The 27705-nt window shown below is 39.2% G+C and overlaps 1 long non-coding RNA gene across 1 annotated transcript in view; it reads right to left on the bottom strand.

The window, feature by feature from the left end:
• Nucleotides 1-150: 150 nt before the first annotated feature.
• Nucleotides 151-27705, bottom strand: part of LOC112587646 — an 88388-nt gene continuing 60833 nt past the window's right edge. Inside the window, exons 2-3 of the long non-coding RNA XR_003112161.3 lie at nt 3816-3910; nt 151-500 (exon numbers count right to left, since the gene is read on the bottom strand). This is a non-coding gene — a long non-coding RNA (uncharacterized LOC112587646). The remainder of the gene's footprint in view (nt 501-3815; nt 3911-27705) is intronic.

Raw genomic sequence — 27705 nt, 5'->3', positions numbered from 1 at the left:
TCTTCTGAAAGCATTCACACACCAGCCACCATCCCTGATACCACGTTTATAGGTATGTCATGTCTGGAGCCTCTCAGGTGGAAATTATGACAGTTGTTCTAGAAGCAGCGATAGAAAGATAATAAAAAAATAATTAACAAGAATAATTAGCATGGGGCCAGGGGAGGGGAGCTTTTATTTTATCAGCTAGACTGATCTGATTAAATGTGTACAGAACACAGCAAGCAAAGTATCTTTACATGGCAATGTGGAAGAAACAACGATTTTTTCATGTTTAGTTTATTTTCCTGCTATTCCTTCCCCACCAAAAATCAGCAAGGAGTAGTCACTGTGATCCTCATTGCCTTTTAAAAAATTCCATTCAGCATCTCTCACAGCATATTTCCATTTGATTGAAGACATAACTGCACAGCTCCAATGAAAACACAGAAGGGGAACATCAGGATCTGTCAGCATAATGCTTCTGGGGGTTGTGTATTAGGTGATTACTTTGGCACTAGCTAAGGAGAAAAGAAAGGGAAACACAAAGGCAGTAAGCAGCCATAGAATTTTCACTTGTTTTTGCTTATCATGTTTTAGTTTCCTGAAAGCAAGCCTAAACTATATAAACTATATTTCCTGAAAGCAAGACTAAAGAATAGAAGCATTAACACTCACTTTCAGCCAGTAAGGTGTTCTCAGCACTGATTGTCTTTTAATTGGACAAGACAGTATACAATTCTTTCCAGTAATTTCTCTGTTACAGGGAAGCTGTACAAGCTCAAGAATGGCCCCCTGCTGAGAGAAAGCCCTTAGTTAAACAAGCTAGTCAGCTAGGAAAAAGCACGTGCTGGGGTGAGACAGACTGGGCAGGAACCCTAGCCTTGGTCACACATCTCTACTAGTTGAGTGGCCTTGAGTGGAGTGCTTTCTCTCCTTGATCTGAAACTGCCTTATTAAAATAGTTTAAAATAGTGATAATAGTACCTAACCAGCCTGATGTTGGAATAATCATATATCTGAATGCTATGCTCCTGTCACAAGTGCATGTTTTTCAGGTTCCTTAACCTCTCAGAACCTGCTCTTCCACCTGCAAAATGTAGGTATCACTAATCTCATAGGTTTAGGATGAGAATTAAATAAGGCCCCTAAGAAAATTACCTCCCCAAGCTATATCATTTATCAAAACCCACTTGGGTAAAAAATTATGGAATGGTAGAAGATAACTAAATTCTTGACTTACATTTATTGAGAGGGAGTGGGGAAAAAAGAGAAAGATATGATATAGCTATAGTCATAGGCATCAGAGCATGGCTTTGAAACACGTGTTTCAAAGATCTGCTGCTGCTGCTAAGTCACTTCAGTTGTGTCCAACTCTGTGCGACCCCATAGACAGCAGCCCACCAGGCTCCCCCATCCCTGGGATTCTCCAGGCAAGAACACTGGAGTGGGTTGCCATTTCCTTCTCCAATGCAAGAAAGTGAAAAGTAGAAAGGAAGTCGCTCAGTCGTGTCCGACTCTTAATGACCCCATGGCCTGCAGCCTACCAGGCTCCTCCGTCCATGGGATTTTCCAGGCAAGAGTACTGGAGTGGGGTGCCATTACCTTCTCCATCAAAGATCTGAATATAGTATTATTTGGTAATTTGTATTTGCTTATTTGCTTTTTGTTTTGTTCATTTGCTTATTTTTAACATATGCATGAAACTAAACTGTGTCCTAAGCACTAGATATTTGTTAAGGCATAAAAATATAATTAGCACATCATCACACTATTTTGTTTCTCCCAGAACTTGATAGCACTGAAATGAAGAAACAGAGTAAATGAAGTGGGTGAAGCCTTTAACAGTGATAGTAATGGCAGGCAGAAAATAATTTATAATGATTTGGATTCTTCAGATGAGTTTCTCAGATGCAATTTGCCTAGAGGATATTTGAGATGGAAAGTGCAGAAAGAACAGGCGACCAATCACATTAGAGGGTGTGAGAACGGCTGACCTGTCTGAAGTTCACATCACAGAGTTTCATCTCAGAAACTTCACTCCCCAGGAGCCATGGGTCCTCTAAGGGGTCACTTGATTATAGCAGAATCCAGCCATGGCTTGCATAGCCTAGATAACTTTACTAGACTCATGATATCTATTTAGCATGACTTATCCATTCATTTAACAAATATTTTTGAGCCACTCATTGTCCTTCTGGACTTGTAGTCTGGTAGGAGAAGAGGCAGAAAAGGGCTATCTCAAGTCTAGCTCAGATAAATAAACATAAGGGCCCCAATATTTATGGCATCACTATTTACCATAGCCAGGACATGGAAGCAACCTAAACGTCCATCAACAAAGGAATGGATAAAGAATAAGTGGCACATTTATACAATGGAATATTATTAAGCCATAAAAAGGAATGAAATTGTGCCATTTACAGAGATGTAGGTGGACCTAGAAACTGTCATACAAAATGAAGTCAGAAAGAGAAAAGCAAAGATCATGTATTAACGCATATATGTGGAATCTAGAAAAATGGTACAGATGAACTTATTTGAAAAGCAGAAATAGAGACATAAATGTAGAGATAAACATACGGATGACATTAGCTCTGAAAATGTCTTAGCTATATATTGGGATGAATTAGGAGATTGGGATTGAGATATACACACTATTAAATATAAAACATATAGCTAATGAGAACCTAGTGTGTAGCACAGGGAACTCTACCCTGTGGTCTGTGGTGACCTAAACAGATGGAAATCCAAAAAAGAGGTGGTGTTATACACACACACACATATATATACATTTATAGCTGATTCACTTTGCTATACAGCAGAAACTAACACAACTTTGTAAAGCAACTATACTCCAATAAAAGTTATTAAAAGCAAAGAAAGTTTCATATACATTAAAACCCCCATTACCACAGCCATCAAATCTCATAATTCATGTAGAGAGATTATGAGAGAGGAAGGGACTGAAAGTGCAAATGAGTCTTTTCCTTCCAAGTAGGAGATGTTTACCCTTGGTAGTGTCATATCATGATTTTACTTTTCCTTATGAGTTTTTGGCACCTTGTTATACAGCATGACCCATTAGCTCTGAAAAAGCCTCAGGAATATCTGGTTGCTCCCAACATGTTAGAACCAAGAATAATTCTCAAATTCTTCCATGTTCAAAAATACTAAGACTAAACTTTCCAGCTCGACACCAGGGCCTCCCTGGTGGCTCAGATGGCAAAGAATCTGTTCGCAATGCGGGAGACCTGGGTTTGATCCCTGGGTAGGGAAGATCCCCTGGAGAAGGGAATGGCACTCCACTCCAGTATTCTTACCCAGAAAATACCATGGACAGAGGAGCCTGGTGGGCTACAGTCCAGGGGGCCTCAAAGTCAGACATGACTGAGCAACTAACACAGACAAACTTTCCAGCTCAGGTGATTGGATTTTAATTATTATGCCTGGAGCATATCACTCAAATATTCATTGACTAAATAAATGAACAACAAAAAGCTCTGAAAGAGAAGAGTGTGAAGGAAGTTTGTGGACAATAAGGAAACATTTTCAGAAGAACAAAAGGCAAGTTGGCTGCTTCCATAAACTGGGTGTTTCTCAAATTTATTTGAATTCTCCCTTTCAAAACATCCACAACTGATAGATAAAAGAGAGCTGACAGTTGGAGGACATTAAAGTTGATTGCCAATAGATTGTTTTAACATGCAAAGCAACTAGGGCTTTGCTTTGTGTACCGATCATAATTCTGAATCTGTGAAAGTTAACTACGTCCGCAGCCAGCCTTAGGCATTATGATTCAGGCTTCAAAAATAGCATTTGTCAATACCCATTACCTGTGCCCTCTTAACAGGATGAAACTCCAGGCCTGTACTTGTCCAATCAAATGGCTGCCTCTTGCTTTCCTTAGTCTCCTGGGATAGGCCAGGTGCTGTCAGCAGAAGAGATTCCTATTGAAGTCACTATATATTGATGACTTTAACACTGCCAAATAATCTTCCTGTTTGTCCACATTTATCTCTAGCTCCCATTTTCCTCAACTGTTATCCCAAAGTCTCACTGAAGCTCCATCTGCCATTACTCCCTTCATCATTCTTAGATGACCATATGACTTCCTAGTTCACAAGTTAAGTAAAGCCCATGAGAATTCTGTTTCCTTTGTCCATCTCGATATGCACAGAGATGCCCCCTCTTCTCCCCTCCTTTCTTCATACCTAGTATTGAGATGCTCCTTGTTCTGTATTAATCCTTCAGCTGGCATCTTATGCCTCTGGCAAATCATTCCATCAATTATCCCATCTCTCTCTTGCAATTCAGCCTTTTCATGTTTAGGAGTTTACATAACTATGTTCAGATCTCTCCTACTCAAAGTAACAAAGGCTCAGTCCTGTAATCCCTTAATTATCTTAATACACATTGTAAAAATTGGTTTTCAGATATAGTATGCCATTTTAAGAATGAATTTTCTTTACTATAAAACTGATAATACTAATTTACTTAAAACCAGTGGATACTACTGAATAAAACAAAAGTTCTCTAAAATAGCACACCAAGTTCCTAATTACCTATTCTCTACTCAGCTTCCCTCCTCATCTCCTTCCATCTTCCTTGGGAACCCTGTGCAATACTGATCTACTTCACCGGACGTTCTCTCTCACCACTCAGCATTACAATGTGTTTTGCTCCTACTGGGATATAATAATAGTGGTGTTGGGAAATCCTCAAAAGGAAATATTGGGTAAGGCAGCAATTTGACTTGTTCACTGTAGCCATGCATGCGTGCCTGGTCAGTCATGTCCGACTCTTTGCAACCCCATGAACTGCACCCCGTCCGGCTCCTCTGTCCTTGGAATTCTCCAGGCAAGAATACTGGACTGAGTTGCCATTTCCTTCTCCAGGGCATCTTCCCCATCCAGGAACTGAACTCATATCTCTCACATTGGCAGACAGATTCTTTACCACTGAGCCACGTGGGAAGTCCTCATTGTAGCTATAGGCAATGGCAATAACTAAGGTTTTGTAAACAGGGGAATGATGGTAGTGGGTTTCAATATGGATCATCTACATGAGAATAGATTTAAAGAGGACAAGGATGCAAACTTAGAAGTTTGCTGAGGTCCTCCAAATGAGAGCTAACTGGTCTGAAATAGAGTCATAGCAGTTAACATGGAGCCTCAAAGAGGCCCAAGGCACAGTATCACAGAGGCCAGAGTTAAAAAAGAGACTATTGTCTCAGAAACCTAGAGTGTAGAGAGCCCAGCCTAAAAATGACTGATTCGAGATCAAAAGCCACAGAAAAGACGCAAAAGAAAAATGTGGCCATTTGATTCAGTAATTAAGAATCTGAACAGCAGCAACTGCAATAGAGTAGGAGCAGAAACAAGGATGGAGAAGGCAATGGCACCCGACTCCAGTACTCTTGCCTGGCAAATCCCATGGACAGAGGAGCCTGATAGGCTGCAGTCCATGGGGTTGCTAGGAGTTGGATATGACTGAGCGACTTCACTTTCACTTTTCACTTTCATGCACTAGAGAAGGAAATGGCAACCCACTCCAGTGTTCTTGCCTGGAGTATCCCAGGGACGGGGGAGCCTAGTGGGCTGCTGTCTATGGGGTCGCACAGAGTCGGACACGACTGAAACGACTTAGCAGCAGCAGCAGCAGCAGAAACAAGGATGCAGAATTGAGGAGTGAATGGGAGACAGGGAGTGACTCGCTAGTCCAATGAGTGGCTAGTACTTTCCAAGAAGTTTGAATAGAAGGAATTGGAATAGACTAGACAAGTCTGGGCTTCCCAGGTGGTATTAGTGGTAAAGAAGTGAAGTGAAGTGAAGTGAAGTCGCTCAATAGTGTCTGACTCTTTGCGACCCTGTGGACTGTAGCCTGCCAGGCTCCTCTGTCCATGTGATTCTCCATCCAAGAATACTGAAGTGGGTTGCCATTTCCTTCTCCAGGGGATCTTCCCAACCCATTGACAGAGGAGCCTGGCAGGCTACAGTCCATAGTGTTGCACAGAGTTGGACACAACTGAAGTAATTTCACAGTCATGCAGACAGGTCTAGGAGCTCTGTAGAGACAAAAGGCTAGTGAGGGTGAAAAAGGTTTACATGTACCTAGGCTAAATTCAGACTGAAATTGAAGAAAGTAGGCAAAACCACTAGACCATTCAGGTATGACCTAAATCAAATCCCTTATGATTATACAGTGGAAGTGAGAAATAGATTTAAGGGCCTAGATCTTATAGGTAGAGTGCCTGATGAACTATGGACTGAGGTTCATGACATTGTACAGGAGAAGGGATCAAGACCATCCCCATGGAAAAGAAATGCAAAAAAGCAAAATGGCTGTCTGGGGAGGCCTTACAAATAGCTGTGAAAGGAAGAGAAGTGAAAAGCAAAGGAGAAAAGGAAAGATATAAACATCTGAATGCAGAGTTCCAAAGAATAGCAAGAAAAGATAAGAAAGCCTTCCTCAGCGATCAATGCAAAGAAATAGAGGAAAACAACAGAATGGGAATGACTAGAGATCCCTTCAAGAAAACCCGAGACACCAAGGGAACATTTCATGCAAAGATGGGCTCGATAAAGGACAGAAATGGTATGGACCTAACAGAAGCAGAAGATATTAAGAAGAGATGGCAAGAATACACAGAAGAACTTTCCAAAAAATCTTCATGACCTAGATAATCATGATGGTGTGATCACTGACCTAGAGCCAGACATCCTGGAATGTGAAGTCAAGTGGGCCTTAGAAAGCATCACTACTAACAAAGCTAGTGGAGGTGATGGAATTCCAGTGGAGCTATTTCAAATCCTGAAAGATGATGCTGTGAAAGTGCTGCACTCAATATGCCAGCAAATTTGGAAAACTCATCAGTGGCCACAGGACTGGAAAGGTCAGTTTTCATTCCAATCCCAAATAAAGGCAATGCCACAGAATGCTCAAACTACCACACAATTGCACTCATCTCACATGCTAGTAAAGTAATGCTCAAAATTCTCCAAGCCAGACTTCAGCAACACATGAACCGTGAACTTCCAGTTGTTCAAGCTGGTTTTAGAAAAGGCAGAGGAACCAGAGACCACATTGCCAACATCCGCTAGATCATGGAAAAAGCAAGAGAGTTCCAGAAAAACATCTATTTCTTCTTTATTGATCATGCCAAAGCCTTTGACTGTGTGGATCACAATAAACTGTGGAAAATTCTGAAAGAGATGAGAATACCAGACCACCTGACCTGCCTCTTGAGAAATCTGTATGCTGGTCAGGAAGCAACAGTTAGAACTGGACATGGAACAACAGACTGGTTCCAAATAGGAAAAGGAGTACGTCAAGAATGTATATTGTCACCCTGTTTATTTAACTTCTATGCAGAGTACATCATGAGAAATGCTGGACTGGAAGAAGCACAAGCTGGAATCAAGATTGCCAGGAGAAATATCAATAACCTCAGACATGCAGATGACACCACCCTTATGGCAGAAAGTGAAGAGGAACTCAAAAGCCTCTTGATGAAAGTGAAAGAGGAGAGTGAAAAAGTTGGCTTAAAGCTCAACATTCAGAAAATCAAGATCATGGCATCTGGTCCCATTACTTCATGGGAAATAGATGGGGAAACAGTGGAAACAGTGTCAGACTTTATTTTTTGGGGCTCCAAAATCACTGCAGATGGTGACTGCAGCCATGAAATTAAAAGACGCTTACTCCTTGGAAGAAAAGTTACGATCAACCTAGATAGCATATTCAAAAGCAGAGACATTACTTTGCCAACAAAGGTCTGTCTAGTCAAGGCTATGGTTTTTCCTGTGGTCATGTATGGATGTGAGAGTTGGACTGTGAAGAAAGCTGAGCGCCGAAGAATTGATGCTTTTGAACTGTGGTGTTAGATAAGACTCTTGAGAGTCCCTTGGACTGCAAGGAGATCCAAGCAGTCCATTCTGAAGGAGATCAGCCCTGGGATTTCTTTGGAAGGAATGATACTAAAGCTGAAACTCCAGTATTTTGGCCACCTCATGCGAAGAGTTGACTCATTGGAAAAAACTCTGATGCTGGGAGGGGTTGAGGGCAGGAGGAGAAGGGGACGACAGAGGATGAGATGGCTGGATGGCATCACTGACTCAATGGGCGTGAGTCTAAGTGAACTCCGGGAGTTGGTGATGGACAGGGAGGCCAGGCGTGCTGCGATTCATGGGGTCGCAAAGAGCCGGACACGACTGAGCAACTGAACTGAGGCTAAAGGAGAACTTGGAAATTTTTTCTTCAAAGATCAAAGAGTAAATATTTTCAGCTCAGTGGCCACAAGGTCTCTGTTGCAACTATTCGACTCTGCTATTGTAGCACAAAACATTCAGAAACAATACCTAAGCTAATGCACAGAGCTGTATTTCTATAAAACATTACCAAAAAAGAGTGGAAGCAGACCCTCTGGCTATAGTTTGCTTGTCCCTGAGTGACTTCAGACAGACAGAAGGAGTGGGATTCAGAGTAAATCTTGTCCTTAAACCCGAAGAAAAAGGACAAGAATTCCTCCACACTCTGCCAAGGGTCCGGGTTCAACCCCTGTTCCAGGAACAGAAGTCCTATAAGCCACAGCTGGGCCTAAAAAAAAAAAAAAAAGTAGCAGCAAAAGGAATAGTGATATATATACACCTGTCAATAGAAGCTGGATTAGCGTTAACTAAAAACTTGAATACTTCATTAAAACAAAAATTCAATCTTTTTAATATTATAAAAAGATATCTCCCTAAAGTGAAACCAGATGTTTCTAAAATGGCTCTTTACAGGACTCTAATGAAAGAAATATTTACTTAGTTGTCTTGAAATAATTTGGATATTTTAAATTCTCAGCCATGATCCATCAGTACCATCTCTCAGAAACTGAAATAGCATTCATGACAGCAGCAAGGACCGCGCCCAACACCGCCCCCTCACCCCAGCCTCACCCCTTACATGCTGCCTGAACTTGGTGCAGCACAAGCTCATCACTGCCTGCTCTAAAAGGAAGGTCTGATTTGAAAAGAAGGAATGCATTATTCTCTTTCAACCCTAGATCTACAGATATCTTACTTGAAAAGCTGATTGTGGAATCCTGGCTTATTTCCATGACTAAAGCAATGTGATTAAGTTCCTATAGGCTTTAGATAATCACCCAAGCTTTTTGATTATTATAATCAGGTCAGAGCTTCAATCAATGAAGCTCTTCTAACACTATTGACTACTTTAAGAATCTGGACAGGATAGCACCTAAAAACAAGAACTACAGTCATGCTTTCTTTGTAAGAGTAGTTTCCTTGGTACAGCTTAACCAGTGTGACAGTGAAGGACTAGCATATCGTGGATGTTCACATCCTGAAGCATGATGGACAGGGGCATATTTGTACAGCAAAGTGGGGTGATTCTATACATTTTTAATTTTCTAATAATTGCAATAGTCTTTCACTGAGAAAGTGAAAAATAGTGAAAGTGGCTCAGCAGTGTCCGATTCTTTGCAACCTCATGGACTGTAGCCCGCCAGGCTCCTCTGTCCATGGAATTCTCCAGGCAAGAATACTGGAGTGGATAGCCATTTCATTCTCCAGGGGATCTTCCCTACCCAGGGATTGAACCTGGTCTCCTGCACTGCAGGTGGATTTTTTTTACCATTTTAGCCTTTCACTGAGACAGATACACTAATCACCCTCATCATAATTAAGCTGGCTGGGCTTCAGTAGCTTTTCCAACCCAGCCAAAATTTGCCAGGTAAGCCATTTTGCTAGCTTAAACCACGTGAACAGTGTTGTGAATTCATCCAAAAAACATGTCTGGCAAGTCAACTTTCTCCTCTGTAAAAATAAAGAAATTATGAAAGCTGGTTGGCTAACAGTGTTCTTTGCCACCCACCTACCATCAGTAACAATATTTCATTTGGTGCAGAGGAGCAGGGTGGTGGATATTTTGTGGCAAAGATCAGCCATGCTAGAGTTAAAGAAAAAATGTTCTTGTGCCTGTCAGGGGAGACATTGAAGACTTTAACTCCTCTCTAAGACTGTTCTGCAGAATGGCTCTGGGGAACAGCTTCAGGCAGCCCTTCTCTGCTGTGGATGGAAAAAAAAAAAAATAGAAATGGAAGAAAAATGTGTTAGGAAGCAAAGAGGTGGGGGCGAGGGAAAGAACAGGCAAACAACAAATAAATCTTTTGATAGTGTTTTGGATTGATAGATAGCACTTCATCCCAAAGCATTTCTCAAAACCCCACACATGCAGTTTCACAAAAGAAATGCAAAGCCTTCAGGAACAGAAGAAAACTAGAAAAATAAATAAATAACTAAGATTCTAATGGTGAAAAAGGAAAGGAAATACTTTGGACCAATTTCAGTTGGTCAAAAGACATTATGGAAAAGACCACCACTCTTAAATTCCTACCAGGCCTAAGTAAGTGTTCATTTTTTTATGGTCTCATCCTTCAGGCATTCCATTTGGTTGGCTGAAAGGTTGAGTCACAGCCCTGCTGGGAATAGACTCCGTCCCAGAAAACCAGGCAATAACAAATGTTATGGCCAGTCCACTAAATCACACCATAGGAAAACCTTGACTTACTCTAAAGCTGTATTTTCTCAGTTCTCAGAATCTGAACCTGGTTCCAAGCATCATTTTGATGATGGGTTATCTCCTTTAACTCCTCTGTAGAAGCAGGAAGTCCTAAAACCCTTGGAGCCTTTTAAAAGTTTATTTTCCACTGAGATAAGATACCAAAATCATAGCTCAGAACTAAAATTTCCACAACAACCAAAATAACTTGTTCACTCCCACCTAAAAATCTTCATATGACATCTCAGGATGCCACTTCATCATTTTTGTAAAACTAATAGCTTCCATTTTTAAGCCATTTATATTCTATCCATGTGCTTTTATATAGCATCACAGTTACACCCTATCTCTTTGAAGAGTCACTACACTTATGTGTGATCTAGATTTTGCAGGCTATTCAAGCACATAACCACAAAACAAAAATGTTTCTAATCCTCTCTTACTTGTTCTTTGAGAACTCAAGCATCATATAATACCTGGGAACATGTCTAGGAATCAGCATAGCATTTTTTGATTAATTCTCTTGGCTACCAACGTTTTCTTATCCTCCTCCTTTAGGTCTTTATTGTTTATGTGCTTTTTAGCCGACATTAAAAGTGGCAGCTATGCTGATTCAGTTTTTCAAAGACTTGACCACCATCATTGCTGACTGTGGCCACCATAGCTGTGGATGTCAGCCATCGGCATTGCCTTTTCATTGCTCTTCTCAGTATCAGAAGTGATGCTGAGGTCCATGCCATTTATGATGACTAATATTAGAGCCCCATCCACTAACTCCACCACTGCTACAACCCACACTGCTCACTACTGCTGCCAGTGCTACAGCTGACTCTGCTAACTGCTGTCAAGGCAGCATCCATTGCAGCTCTTGCTGCTGCCAATGCTGGGAATGCAACCACCACCCTTCTGAGGGCCGATGTTGATTTTATCATGGCTCTGGTGATAGTTCTCTTTTTAACCTCTATTGGTCTTTATTGTATCCTTCTTATGGTAGAATCAAGGCAAGTCTCCTCAGTGGTAGACTGACAGATGGCTGAAATACCAACTTAATTGTTCCAATAAATATTCGAGGACACATCCTTGAGAACAGTGTCCTTTACCCCATAGTCAAAACATCACTAAGGTTACTAACTACTTTCAAAACATATCCAGAATCCAACTACTTCCTTCATTTGTATCCCTACTACTCTTATTCAAGTCATAATCCTATTTAGTCTAAACTTTGAAATGACCTCTGAACTGGTCTTCCTGCCTCAAGTCATGCCCTCCTATAATCCATTCTCAGCATGTCAGCTACAGGGAGAATTTTATAAATATAACTCAGACCACATCACTCCCTTGTTTGGAGCCCTCCAGTGTTTCCGTGCCTTACTCTAGTTTACGTGATGCACCCCCAACTAACCCCTTCAACTTCACACCACTCTTGACTTAATGTGTCTTCAGCCACTTTGGCGTTCTTTTTCCCAGATACACCAGCTCATTCCATCCTGAAAGTCTATGCACCAGCTGTTTCTTTTTGCTTGAAATACTGTCCCCCACCCACCCAATATTTTTGTGGCTCCTTTTTCCTCAGAGAAATGTTTCCTGACCCGTCAGTCCAAAGAAGCTTCCAAGTCATTGTCTTCTCATTGTATTTTAATTCACTGAAAAGCACTTATCAGTCTATTTTTCTTATTTATATAATCATTTGATTGTGGTTTACATAAATAGATGCTACATAAATATATTGATGCAAAATAAAATCTTTAACTACAAAGTCTACAGGATTATATAAAAAATTTGCTTCAGAGAAAAACTGTACCTTGACTTGCCAAAAAGTCACAAATCAGTAATTGATATGTCCAATTTCAGAGAACATAAAAACTCAGAAATTCAACTGACATTAAAATACTTCTGTCCAATTAAAAGGAAGGTGTGGGCAGGTTCCTTCTCTGTTCGCTAGTTCCCCATTCCCTGTTTACCACTCCTAGATGCAGCTCCCAGCCTTTTCCATGTTTAAGGAGGAAAGAAGAGAAAAAAAATGTGGAAAAACCTTCCAAGACGGGTGCCAGTATCCTCAGGAACTGGTTTCCTCTGGCCCTGTTAGCTATTTTAAGTTTTCTCTTTCTCCTTTCCTTGGATTCTTCAAACCTACAACCATCCCCATCTCTAGAAATACCTCCCCTGCAGTTCCCTGACATAAATATTCACCTTCCCTCTGAACACCAAGGAGTCCTCCTTAGGCCTCCAGTCTAAGCAGTAGGCCCCTAGCCAGATGCTTGCTGTTAGAGTGTCCCAGTTCCCCCGCAAGTTCTCTTAACACTTCCCTAGACGGGTCAGGCTCCTGGCGGCCATCTTGGGTCTTAAATAGTTCTGTACCACTGTGATCTCTTTCCTTTTCACACGGGATGAGGGTAGCTATGGTTCTTACTGCCTTCTTTACAATACTGCTTATGGAGCCTAACACCTCACTTTGAAACTTCTTATCATGGGCTCAGTCAAAAGTAATTTTACACGTTTCGGCATTCTTATCAAAACATACAGATTCTATTAGTCAGTTCCTCTTCTGTGAAACATTTGCCACATAGGAAGTCACTCTTTATAGGATCAGCTTAGACAATGAGGAGAATAAACGTGTATTAAGCCCAATATATGTAGTTCAGAATATGTAGTCCAGCCTTGAAAACAGTCACCCACATGAAAAGTCTAAATTAATGAACTTTCAGAAAAAAAAAAGAATATTGATTTGGTTCACTTGGTAATGAATATTAGTCCATGAATATATTTTTACAAGCATTTCAACATTCTTATTCTTAAGGTTTATTATATACCTGATGGAGCAGAGTTGATCTCAACATCTAGATAATAATAATGAATGATTAAAGATACTCAACCCACCTTTTCTACAGACCTTGGCTTGCTTATTATTGATGCCATTTGTATTAATATGCAGATTTCATAAAGCTCACTTGTAGAAGACACTCCAAATTCCCAAATACTCACCTCCAGAGCAACTCAGAGTCCCCCAGTTAAAATTATTATTAACTCCCAACCCCCTTATTAACCCCCAAGACTTCTGAGGGTTGGCCAGGGAACCATTAAATTTTTAGTGCCAGAATTAATGCCAGATTAGAGTCACACGGGTATTATCCTTGCTGATTTATGACGCCATGTAGCACAGTAAATGAGACTGTTCCCCTTAGGCCAGCTGAAAACTTCTAATACTTTGTTTCTCATGGCACATCTTTCAGGGCTGGGGCAGACAGTGAGAGCAAAGAGGGAAAAAAAAGTATCCGACAATGTCTTTCATATAAATCCCAGGTATTCTCTTTCTTCCCCAAACCAGCCTAGATTACCATTATGGAGAAAAGTCAGAACTGCACATAAAACAAAAATCATAACAAAGAGAAACATCTCACATCCCCTGACAAATCAGAACAAAGCCGTGAAGGTCATTTACCCAAAACAAGGAAGAGAAAATCTGAAAGAAATTGTGTATAGTATTTAAAAACACCCTGACAGAACTCAAATTAATAAAGATTTAAAAACAATCCTTCATTATAGACAAAATGTCTTCTTTACTCACTAGCTATGTGGCCTTGAACCCAAATTTCCTCCAATGTGAAGTAGAATAGCATTGCTTACTACCTATGGTTGATCTAAAGTTGGAGTAATTCAAGATATAATGATCTGAGATTGGATTTTATAATGCATGAAGATTTAGGAGGCCAGAAAAAAAAAATGATCCTTTTGGTCAGAAGATTTTTTTTTTTTTAACTTGCTTCCAAATCAGGTTGTATTCATCCTTTTAGTCCAAAGACGCTATGTGAACGTGTCTTAGAATAGTAACACAAAGGAGGTTCTAGAGCTTCATTTCACAATTCCTATAGCTATTTTATATCAGAGCCTTGACCTCATTGTAGACAATTATATAAACATTTTGGGTTCCCTGATGGCTCAGTGGTTAAAAAGCCCTCCTGCAAGGCAGGATACATGGGTTTGATCCTTGGGTCAGGAAGATCCCCTGGAGAAAGAAATGGCAACCCACTCCAGTATTCTTGGGAAATCCCATGGACAGAAGAACCTGGTGGGCTATGATCCATGGGGTCACAAGAGTCAGACATGACTTAGTGACTAAACAACAATGACAAATATAGACATCTGTATAGTAGATCTTAGAGGCTCTAAATCCTATTTACTTGGTTGATTCAGTCTCACATCTGAAGAAAATGACCCAAGAATACTAACACACTTAGTACTTCTTGCTTCCAGCAACAAAAATGACAACCTTATTTATATAATTATTTTTATATAAAACACCAATATTGTCCCACATGGGTAAAATGAAAGACATTTGTTGTTTTGTGTCTAATACATTTTTTAGACTGAAGGAAAAAAAGGAAAATCAATGCTTCAGATTACTTTGCAGAATAACGTTCAGATGTCTAGGAGAAACAGCCTGGGGCAAGGAGTGATGGGTGGGGGCAGCCTCTTCACCTGGCATGTTCACAATCTCTTTGTAAATGACTGTGCCTCTGAATCCGAATCTGGCTGCCAAGCATGTCCCAGGCCCCAGGCTGAGGAGCTCTGAAGAGATCAGCCACAGGCATTGATTAGGAAGAAGTTCCTGGAGGACAGCAAAGCCTTCACTGTGTTGTTTAATAAGGATTTTCATGTGGAGTGACTAGAGAGCGTGCAACAGTGACTGTAAGCCCCGGGAAGTTGTCAAATACTGAGCCCACCTGGCTGAATTCACCCTGTTTACCTTGCTTGATAGAAAGCCAGAGGAAGGCCAGACAATAGCCATAAATTCAAATAAGTTTTTAAAGCCTTCTCAATTGATCACAACACAAAAAGACACAGAGCAATTGTATAATCACCTCACACACCAGTAACTAAATATATTGCCCTTTCCAAATCCACTGATGTAAAACACAGAGCCTTTTCTCCCCAGCTAATGGTTGAGAGCAGCTTTATGTAGCTTTCTTGTGAACTTAATACCCAGCAAACAAAGAACAGTGTTGGAAGCAGCTCTTTGGGTGTGACAGTAACGTACATACGATGGTATCTTCCTGTGGTAGAATAGCTTCTATAAGTGAAGCAGAATTAAAGCCTGGGTTGCACTTCTGTCTCTTACATGTATATTAAGTTTTTCTCTGAAAGTCAAAGAAAACGAGATTTTCTCCTAAATTGCTTGTCTTCCTGTGTCATATTAAAATACCGAAACTTGACTCATGAGATGACACAGAGTGGAGCAATAAATAAAATGACACACAGGATATCTGTGAGTTCACAAACTAGTAATTAACTCCTGAACCTACATTCAAGCCAGAGGCAATGTGGCAATGGGGAACAGAATCCATCATCATATCTAAATGGGAAGGTAAGTAGATGGTAAGTACTGGTAATAATTTCCTATTGTAGACGTTGTATGTGGTAACTCGGGCCAATATAAAGTTGAAGTCAGAATTTAAACTTTGGATTTTACCCTTGACTCCACAGTCTGCGAGCACAGACTCTTTCATTGAGACTCTTTCATTACCACTCTTTCATTGAGGTAATATAAAAGGGGGGGAAATGATCCCCACCTCAATGACATTTCCAAATGATTACATTTTCTCATATGACTGTCAACTTAGAAATAGGCATCCTCAGAAATCTCATAACCTTTTGCAGGTTTCTTTTGTTTCAGGGTCTCCACGTTTTCAGAGAGTATGGGCTTCACAATGCTTGCAATTCAATCTCAACTATATTTTTCACACCAAATAGATTATATAGGTACAGGATTTCGGTCCTTCTATCTTAGCATATTTTAAATAAATAACTATCTTATTTCTATGGTACATACCCAGTTGCTCTAGAACTCTGGGTGTATCTGCTAAAAAGTCATAAAAACTGTAACTTTTAGTAAGCTGATTCTTTCACAGTAATCTAAGACTTCAAAGACTGTCCTTCTTCTGTGACCTTTACAAAACATACAAGGAGGGTTCAGTTTGATTTTTATGGACATTAGATGAACATTCTGTAGTTTTTACCATAAGCAGAAGTGCAGTGTGTGACTAGCCAGTACAGCTAGAATTAGTAGCTGAGATGGGGTTGCAGGAGGTGGTTAGAACCAAAACACTGACTACAGTGAGCCTTGCTACTCAAAGTGGGGTCCCAGAGCCAGAAGCATCCGCAGCTCCTAGGAACTTGTTAGAAATGCACAATCTCAGGCTCTGCTCCAGACCTACTGAATTGGAATCTGCATTTTAATAATATTGGAGGGTGATTTACTTGCTTAAGCTTTGAGAAGCCCTCAGCTAGAGCTGAGGAGAGCCAGGTGCTGTGAATTCAGTTCAAGAACCCATAGCAAAAGGGGGAGGTCAAGGTTAGGGAGACCAAGTGCAAAAACAAGTCAAAGACCAAGAGGCATGAGTGAGGTCATCAACAGGAGCCATAAACATAAACAGGGTAAAGCAAAAATGGGATGAGGACTGTATTGAACAGGATTGGGATGGAGTTAGGTTTAAACTTCAGGTGGACAATCTACATAATGCCAGAAGAATTCCAAGATTACTGTTCAGGGTGGATAATTCAACCTACTCCTGTAAATTTCCAAGTCAGTAGAACTGACTTATAATGAATGATGACTATACAACTTGTTACCTCTCTGTATCTCCAAGACCTTCATCCTTTATTACTTTGGGATCCCTAAACAGAACCCTAAAAACCTAAAACCCTAACCAGGTTTGCCATTGTTTTTTTCATTGAACCTTCACAATTTCCTATTGGTTAAACAATTTTTTAAAAACATTTTCTGTTAAAAAAGTTAGACAATGCCAAAAAGAATATGTTTGTCTAAGGGTTTTTCTATTGAGGAAAGACTTCTGAATGGGCAAGCTAATAAGCAACTGAATCTGGTGAGCAACACAGGAAACACAGATGTTAGACCCCCAAGGGTCATCGTTGACTTAAATCCTCATAATTCAGAGTTCAATCTTATTATCTCTCATTTAACCCATGTTACAGCTGAAGAAATTAAGGCTCCGGGAAAAAAATAATTTTTTTCAAGTCTGACAGAATGAGGACAGTGTCCAGAACTTGTATTCTTAGCCACTGCACTGCACCAAAAGAAAGACAAGCAAAAATAGCCCCATTTGTCAACTGAAGTGTCTCTGTATCTCCTGTGTGTCACACAATGCAGGAAAAGTAATCATTTCTGGAGTCACTGGGAAGCCCATAACCATGCACACCATCCCTGTAACATAATGAAGAATCTGAGCAGATTCCTAAGTTTCATCTTCAGAACTTTGTATCTCCTGACATCAAACAAGATACTAAAAGTTTTCAAAACATAGAAAACCTGTCTATGTGCACACACATATAAAAATTATATTATTGCTAATACATTCATTCTAGATAAGGTCTAAAGCTTTACTTACCATGTTCCATGATCTATAGGACTTCTTATCACAATGCTTGGCACATAGCAGAACAGCAGGCTATCAGTAACCCTTTATTAAATGATTATGATTATGATAACATTGAAAGCTGAACTCAGAGACTTCTACCAAAGAGATTCATTTTCATGTTTGCTGTGAATTTTTCTTAAACAAAAATGTTAACTCATGGTCATGAAAATATCAAAGGTTTTGTTTTTTTCTTCACACCAAAATTAATTGTGATAAACACAGGAAAACTGCAGGCTTGCCAGAAAGATTAATACCAAATTCAAGAAAGAGCTGGCAGCCAAATTTGTCCATATTTGGGGAATAATACACAATTGAAATTCTCCCCCAAGGAGATATTAGATACAGCTTGTAAGCTATTACAAGAAATTGCTGGTGTAGCTTCTCCAATTACAGATTAAGTATCAATCATAGCAAGCCGGAATTGATGCCAAACTTACTCTAATATCATACCAAATGATGTAAATTCTATTTTGGTATATATAGACATTTTAGCTTGATTCTCTAATTCTTGTCCAAGAGAAATGAACAGTCCACCTTCCAAAATTAATATAAATAAATTCTTATCCGATACATACATGTGCTCTCTCCATTAACCATTATTTGTATGAGATTACATTCTGAGGTTCCCCAACCCTAAGGAACAAAGTCAAATTGCAAGAAAACAAGCTAATATCATGCAGTTTGAGAAAATCATTTCCACTGAGTCCAAAAGTCAGAAGAAATTTAGCTCAGTTCCCTAAACAACACAGAAAACTCTGATCTTCTGAATGACCACCATGAATCATTTATTGTAAGTGTTATAATCAAAAAAAAAAAAGGAAAATTCAAATATGTTCAGCATATTCTACTAAGTCACTCAAGTGGATGCAGATTTTTTTATTCCCATCAACATAAAAAGATTATAAGCGTGAGCACCAATTAATCAGAAAATTCAGTGAACCCTAAACCCTACTCTCTAAGAATTTTATTAAGCTTTTATAAAAAGCCAGAAATAACACAAAAAAGAAGAAAATTAAATAAAACGGCTCAGTAAATTTGCAATGATTACACCATACCATATTAATTATCAAAATCTATTTTAACAACTTAGTGTTTAGTGCCAAAGATCAGAATTTTTTTGACCTTCCAAAAGTCAATCTGCATATTTTGAAGGACACTGAGTCACTTCTGCTTTCCTTTGATATATTAAAGGGAAAATGCTGATCTATTTCTAGATAAAGTTGCACACATTTACAAATAGTCCAATGTGGTTGGCTTCCAAAGTTGATTAGCATAGAGTTCATCAAACAATTTTTAGCTCACAATCTCATTTCTTCAAGATGTTTTTGCTACCGTGTATTCCAACTGTTTTTTCTGTGAAAGCTGTGGTAAGATTTCAAAACTTCAGTGAGGAAAACACTTTCTCTTTACTAATTAAAATGAAATACACTAGGCCCTTGACATTTATATCAGATAGTTCCAGGATCTTTCACAACTCTGAAATTTTAAAATATCACCACTGAAAATCAAAACTCTGCTGTATAAATGGAGTGCAATGTTGTCAGCGGGCTCAGTCACTAGCTTGCAGCTAACTTTTAGCAATCACCACACCAGCCTCAAAGAGTTTATAAGCCAAGTTCATGCCTCAGCAAAATCACAAATTAGTTTCTGTCATGGATCTTCAGTTTAATTATGAAGAAATGAAACCAAAAATTTTAATGTGCAAATGTCAAAGTTATAGTATAAATAGGATGCTCGCCAAAAAAAATAAATAAATAAATAAATATAAGCTCAGGGACCAAAGCCTTTGGGTAGGCATCAAAAGGATGTCTTTTGGACTCTGTGGGAGAGGGAGAGGGTGGGATGATTTGGGAGAATGGCATTGAAATATGTATAATATCATATATGAAACGAATTGCCAGCCCAGGTTCAATGCACGATACTGGATGCTTGGGGCTGGTGGACTGGGATGACCCAGAGGGATGGTACAGGGAGGGAGGAGGATTCAGGATAGGGAACACGTGTATACCTGTGGCGGATGCATGTTGATATATGGCAAAACCAATACAATATTGTAAAGTTAAAAAATAAAATAAAACAAAAACAAAAAAAAGGATGTCAACAAATCTGTCTAAAGTTTTTAATGTAATACTCTTAAAAAAAAAAAAAGGAAGCCAAAACTACAGCTCTAGATACCTTAAAATTACTAGTATCAGGGTAAACAATAGAATTTATTTCAGTTTTGGGGATAAAAAGCAATTATCACCTTAAGGAGAATATTTTTCTAGGAAAAAGCAATTCAAAAAGTTTCAATCAAGAGGGGACTAATGCGATGTTCAATTCAAAAAATCTATCAACAGAAGTACACTTTTCTATTCATATAAAGTTTTTGTTAAGAGCACTCATTTTAATAAGATAGAAACAATAAAGTCAGGATTGTGAAGACATCTATTTCTGGTTGTTATTGTTGTTTAGTCACTAAGCCATGTCTGACTCTTTACAACCCCATGGACTGCAGAACACCAGGCTCCTCTGTCCTTCATTATCTCCCGGAGTTTGTTCAAATTCGTGTCCATTGAGTCCATCTAGTAAGTATTTCTGTAATGGTAGGCAATTTGAGCCAACTCTTCAGTTGAGGACAGCTATAAAAGCTGGACAGAATGTTTATTTTTAAAGCTGCTTGAGGGTGTTAAAGACAAATTTCAAAAACACAAATAAAGGAAACAGGCTCAGAAAAGAAAGTCCACTTAGAGGTTTAATTTTTCCCTCAGGGCATTGACTGATTGTGGAGGGAGCGGTTGAGAGATTAAAAGACTGAGGCAGAGCTTTGGGTGGCCTAATGAAGATATACGGACGGTGAATGATGTCCAGGATTGACCATGTAAGGGACTTTGGTGAATCCACCTTAATGCATCTCACAGGAACTGTAGCCCAACTTTGAATCTTATCAGTCATTGAAATTGTATTAAGTGGTCTGAGAGCAAATGGTTCTATCACCCAGAATGGTAGGTCTCCAGGGAGAAATGAACATAAGTTTTCTCAAAAGGAAGATGACATCACTCTAAGCATGGAATTATTTCTTTACACAATATTACAAACATAATATCAGGTTCCAAATAAAAATTTATACATATGTGAACAAGAGGATATGATTTAAAAGCAACAGTAATAAAAGATAAGAGAAACACAGTTTTAAGGTCTACAGATACTCCACAGAATTTAAAATGAGTGTTCTTACTCTACACAAAGATATAAAAGACTAGAAATTTCATCAGAGAACTAGAAATCATAAAAATTATCCAAGTGGAAACTAGATTAAAGAGTAGTATAAAAAATTAACCAAAATTAAGAATTTAGGCCTCGCAGGTGGGTCAGTGGTTAAGAATCCACCTGCAATGCAGTAGATGCAGGTTGAATCCCTGATGGGGAAGATCCCCTGGAAAAGGAAATGGCAAACCACTCCAATATTTTGGCCTGGGGAATCCCATGGACAGAGGATCCTGGCAGGCTACAGTCCATGGGGTTGCAAAGAGTTCAATAAAACAGAGACTGTGCAAGCACACACTGATCATTCTAGCAGCAGATTAAACACAGCTGAAGATAGAATCAGTGAACTGAAATAGAAGCCCCCCAAATAATATATCCTAAATAGTGTACAAAGAAATAAAACAGTAAAATACAGAAAAGGGAATAAAAGACATGAAAGACAATGAAAAGATTTACAATGTGGTTAGTTTTGTTGCTACATAACTACTACAAACTTGCAGCATTAAACAACACAACAGTATTAGCTCACAGCTATTTTCATCAAAAGTCTGGCATGACATGTTAGGTTCTCTGCTTTGGACTCACAAGGTTGAAGTCAAGGTGTCAGGCTGAGTTTTTGACTGGAGGTTGTGAAAGAAAATCTGTTGCCTTCTTGTAGGCACAATTTAATTCTTAGTATTTTGTGTGACTGAGATCCCCATTTCCTTGCTGGTTATCAGTGGGGACCACTTTTAGCTGCTAGAGGCTGCCACACTTCTTGTCATGTAGCCTCTTCCATCTTCAAATCAGTAATGTCACATCAAATTGTTCTCACACTTTGAATTGCAGGCTTTCCCTCCTGCCAATGGCCAATAAAATGCTCAGCTTTTAAATAGCTCATGTGATTAGGTCAAGTCACTAGATAAATGTTATTTTAAGATCCACTGTGCCATGTAACAGGCTTTTCCGGTGGCTCAGTGGTAAAGAATTCACCTGTCAATGCAGGAGCCGCAGGAGACAAGGCTTCAGTCCCCAGGTGGGGAAGATCCCCTGGAGTAGGAAATGACAACCCATTCCAGTATTCTTGCTGGGACAATCTCATGGACAGAGGAGCCTGGTGGGCTATAGTCCATAGTGTCACTAAGAGTTGGACACAACTGAGTGACTGAGCACTCACACGTGTACCATATAATATAACCATGGGAAAAAATCTACCATGTATACCAGTTGAAGGAATATGCAAGGCCTGAACACCAGAGGAGCAGGAAAGTCTGAGGACCACCTTAGGATCTTGCCCATCACAAGCATTCTCATCAATGATCAGGTCACATTAACAGAAGAAGCCATGGAAGACAGAGTATTCCAAATAATAATCCTGGAAGAGATAAATTAGGAGTTTGGGATTAACAGACACATACTATATATAAGGCCCCGGGACTTCCCTGGTAGCTCAGATGGCAAAGAATCGGCCCACAAAGCAGGAAACCGGAGTTCAATCCCTGGGTTGCGAGGATCTCCTCGGAGGAAGGAGAGGGGAATGGATACCCACTCCAGCATTCTTGCCTAGAGAATTCCATGGACAGAGAAGCCTGGTGGGCTACAGTTCATGGAGCGACAGAGAGTTGGACATGACTGAGTGACTAACACACACACAGACATACACTATCTCTCTATCTATATGGCTTCCCAAGTGGTGCTATGGTAAAGAACACACCTGCCAATGCAGGAGGCATAAGAGACCTCTGGGTAGGGAAGATCCCCTGAGGAGGGCACATCTATCCACTCCAATATTTTTGCCTGGAAAATCCTATGGACAGAGGAGCTTGCCAGCCATGGTCTACAGGATTGCAAAGAGTTATACACAACTGAAGTGACTTAGCACACAAGCATGCACTTTATATAAAATAGATAAATATCAAGAACCTAATGTATAGCACTGGAAACTATATTCAGTGTCTTTTAAAAATCTATAATGGATAAGAAACAGAAAAAGTATATATATATATATATAAAGAATGCTACTGCTAAGTCACTTCAGTCATGTCCGACTCTGTGCGACCCCATAGATGGCAGCCCACCAGGCTCCCCCATCCCTGGGATTCTCCAGGCAAGAACACTGGAGTGGGTAGCCATTTCCTTCTCCAATGCATGAAAGTGAAAAGTGAAAGTGAAATCGCTCAGTCCTGTCCGACTCTTCGAGACCCCATGGACTGCAGCCCACCAGGCTCCTCCGTCCATGGGATTTTCCAGGCAAGAGTACTGGAGTGGGGTGCCATTGCCTTCTCCATATAAAGAATACATATGTATATATAAAAGTAAATCATTTTTCTATACACCTGAAACTATATCAACTGCACTTCAATATATAAATAAGTATTACTTTTGGAAAGCAAATCATCAGTTAACTTGTATTTTGGCAGCTCCATTAGAGTGATTTTCAGACTTACAGGTTTCAACCTATTAGTGGTCATAATATCAGTTTAATGAGTTACAACCCACTAATTTTTTTTATTGAAATAATTAAAGAGAAGAAAAAGGAAACATCACAAGCAACTTAGTGGGACTTTGAACATGATGAAGAATTCATTTGAAATCTTGAAATAGATCCTAATATGTCCCAAGTGGGAGGAAGCCCACAATAATCATGCTTTCTGTTACACATATACACATATATCCAAAGATATTGATATATATTTATCCATATTTGAATATATATATATATATATATAGTGATCAGAAAACATTGAAAGGTACTAACAGATTACAGAGAATCCTATTATTTATGTATAATTATCATTTGACTCTATTCCTTATGTACTGTCTTTAGGGTCAAGTCTAATATTCCTTTGTGCTATTATGGAAAATACACTCAGGACTCCTAAATTTCTGTGGTTTAGTTGCATGAGTCTTTCTTAAAATATGAAATAAATGATTTTTTGTTCTTTATTATATAATTATTACACTATCCATTTTAATTTCTTTTGCATCAGCCATTAGAGTCTTCAGGACCTGCCCATATCTGGGTCTCTTTAAGCTTTGAGTTTAACTCATCTTTATATGAACAAGCATTTTTTATTAGTGTAATCAGCACATTTCCATATCATTTCTTCATTTTTTAAGACATTTGTCATTAGTGATGGGTCTTTAGGAACCAAGAGTTCCCATTGGACATTTCTGTCCCCAGGAATCTGAATAGCAGTCTAATTCCCCATGCAACCACATCCGAGGTAATTCACCTGACAGTTACTTAATGCTTCCCCATACATCAGCATGGGGCTCAAAACTGAAGATTTAAAGATGAATAAAACTAGTCCCTGTACTCAAGATATTTATGTACCTCCAACCTTTTACTGTACTGTGAGTGCTTTATGTTTTTTACAATTTCTGTTTCTTATCAAACTGTTCATTTTCTTCTCAAATCTACTTTTGTCTCACTGAATATACTGTCTTTAGGTATATTCCTCTGTAGGGTAAATTTGGGTTTTAAGCAAATGATCAATATATTTTTATTTACCAAGTTATCCCTAACTGCATTACATGTAGTCCTGTAGTACAGATTGTAAAAATCAATAAACACCATCATTATCTCTAAATATTAAGTAACTAACATTACTTACTGGTACCTTAGCTTATCGCCTTTGTATCTGGGTTTTACTCCAAAATGCATTTGAAATTTTGAAATCAGATTAGAAAGTATATAAAGGAGAGAGGGAATCTCTATAATCATGTTTATTTTTTCCCAGAAATATTAAATCGAAGCCCTCTTTGAAAGAGGTATTATAATGAGTGTTACTTCATATTTATTGTGTGGGTTTACGTGTTTGTAAGAGAAAAATAAAAGGTAACTGATTCTCTCTACATCCTTTGGAGAAGGGTCATGGTGGTCAATGTCTGACTAAATAGTATATTAAAGATTCAACTAAAACCTTAAAACTAAGTATAATGTACTACAGGCAATAAATTGAAACCCATCGAACAGAGGATCACCACCATAAATGGAATCACAGTACTGATTTGTCCAATTCTAATTCATTTTGTCACTGAATCAGGGCATCAAGCTAGGGTTCTGCTACACAATATGCCAAAGAAAAATAAAAGACTGATAGGAGAGTTTTCTTTGCCAGAGAGCAGTTTGCCTAAGGTGTTCACACATCCACCCACTGAAATTTAATCATTAATGTAGCACATTGCCAGAGAGATGAAAGGCAGTAAAAGTGACATAGGTTAGTTAGATCTCAGGAGAAAAACCAACATATCAAAGTCCTGTCAGAATAAGAAGTAGGAACCCAAAGGACAACAGGAATTTTGTTTTGCACAAAAGAAATATTTCTATTTATCAACTTCTACTTATTTTGTAAATTTCTCATCTTTTTCCACCACCATCCATCCCACCAATATGATGATGCAGCAAAGTTTTGAAAACAAAGGATGGTCAAAATAGCAAAGTTTAACAAAATTGCTGGTAAGGTCGATAAGGACTGATTTTGCTCGGCTGTTCTAACATGTTGTTAGGAAAATAATGTTTTGGGCAAGGTAAGTTAAAAGGCTTGCAGGAGATAATTTGAAGGAGGATCAAACCAGACTATCAAAATCCAAGTCACAAGTTCTAATACTTACAGGGCCACTCAGGTAAAATAAGTAATGAGGCTAGTCTAACATAACACCATAAAGAGTGGTGAAGTGAAGTGAAGAAGTGAAGTCGCTCAGTTGTGTCCGACTATTTGCGACCCCATGGACTGTAGCCTACCAGGTTCCTCTGTCCATGGGATTTTCCCAGCAATAGTACTGGAGTGGATTGCCATTTCCTTCTCCAAGGGATCTTCCAAACCCAGGGATCGAACCTGGGTCTCCCGCATCGTAGACAGGTGCTTTACCATCTGAGCCACCAGGGAAGTACCCATGCTGAGTGGTACCATAGTGTAAAACACCTGCTCTGCTTGGATATGCAGTACTCTTCCACTCCATTTAGGCATTTCCATGAAGGAAATGGGGAAAGTGGTCCTAGATCTTTTACTTTTTCAAGAGTATCTGAAGACCTGGATGCTTCTGAGAATGTTCTCAATTTTTATTGAACTGAAAATAACAAACAAAAAATATGTAAAGCTGTCTTGAACTCAAATTTCTGCTGTATGTGACCTCTACTCGAGAAGGAAATAATTAGGTGATATAAGAAAAGGTGTGCTCTGTAATTCAGCTAATATTAACAAAAATATAACAAAGCTTTGGAAACAATTATTTTTATCATTACCTCTGGGTTCCGATTACCTTATACTTTTGGTTAATGTTGGAAATAAAAGATACACAAAATCACCCTAAGAGGGCATTGTTTATCATCAGGGAGTAGCTGAAAGTTATCAGGACCTGGTGTTCAATCTGCATGTTGGTCTCAACGCCCAACAAACCACTGGAGCCACACTAGCATTATTAATTACAAACTTCTTTAAAAAGGCCTTCCCTGGTGGCTCAGACGGTAAAGTATCCATCTACAATGCGGGAGACCTGGGTTCAATCCCTGGGTTGGGAAGATCCCCTGGAGAAGGAAATGGCAATCCACTCTAGTACTATTGCCTGGAAAATCCCATGGACAGAGGAGCCTGGTAGGCTATAGTCCGTGGGGTCACAAAGAGTCGGACATGACTGAGCGACTCCACTTTCACTTTCACTCTAAAAAGGCCAGTTGTTTAATTCCCTAATCTTGGTACATAGCCTAAAGAGTGGGGGAAATATGATTTTAATATTTTTCTCCTGTGTAAATGTCACTCAAATGCATCAGCATATTTGAAGGGTATTTTGTATTCTTTCCAGTCTCTTTATGGCCTGAAATGTCAACACATAGTCAATAGCTCATTTCCTGTTGATCTTTCAGAACTAATTTTTTTAAACGAAAACAACAATTTATTTTTAAAACTCCTTGGCTCCCCATTAGGATAACACTGCTTTGGGTTCTGCATACACCTCCCAATTAATTAGATGTCTTTCCTCATCACCCTATCAACATCACATCATCATGAACTGAGTTGTTTCTCAGTCTTCAAAACCGGCGCCAGCTGGGCCTGAGCTTTCCTTACGAGAGGTCCTCCGTTATCCTACACGGAGTCCTCTCTCTCCAATTTACTCAGCATCCTCTTGACACAGTTGATTTGCAGTGAACCCTGCCTCAGTCTTTAAGTAACTTGATCCCTGGATCCAAGTAATTCTAGTGTCACAGACAAAACTTGCTAAATAGTTTAATTTGGCCTCAATAGCTGACCTGAATTTCAGCTATTGAGGGCGAGACTCCTGCAAAACTAGTTAAATGTGGCCTAGCCCTGGCATCTTGGAAAAATTTATGAAGTTCATATTACTCTACACTGTTTCATCAAATGAAGCACTGATCATTTCCTAATATTTTAAAAAAATCACTCCTCTCCTACAATATGGCTCCAACAGGAGGAAATTTCAATTGGTTCTTTCACTGCATTCCAGGTGAAGATTTGTAGGATATAAAATATTAAAAGTTGTA

The sequence above is a fragment of the Bubalus bubalis genome, chromosome 10 (assembly GCF_019923935.1).
Source record: "Bubalus bubalis isolate 160015118507 breed Murrah chromosome 10, NDDB_SH_1, whole genome shotgun sequence".
NCBI lineage: Eukaryota > Metazoa > Chordata > Mammalia > Artiodactyla > Bovidae > Bubalus > Bubalus bubalis.
The sequence above is the reverse complement of the archived record's forward strand: the minus strand, read 5'-3'. Positions and strand labels throughout refer to the sequence as shown.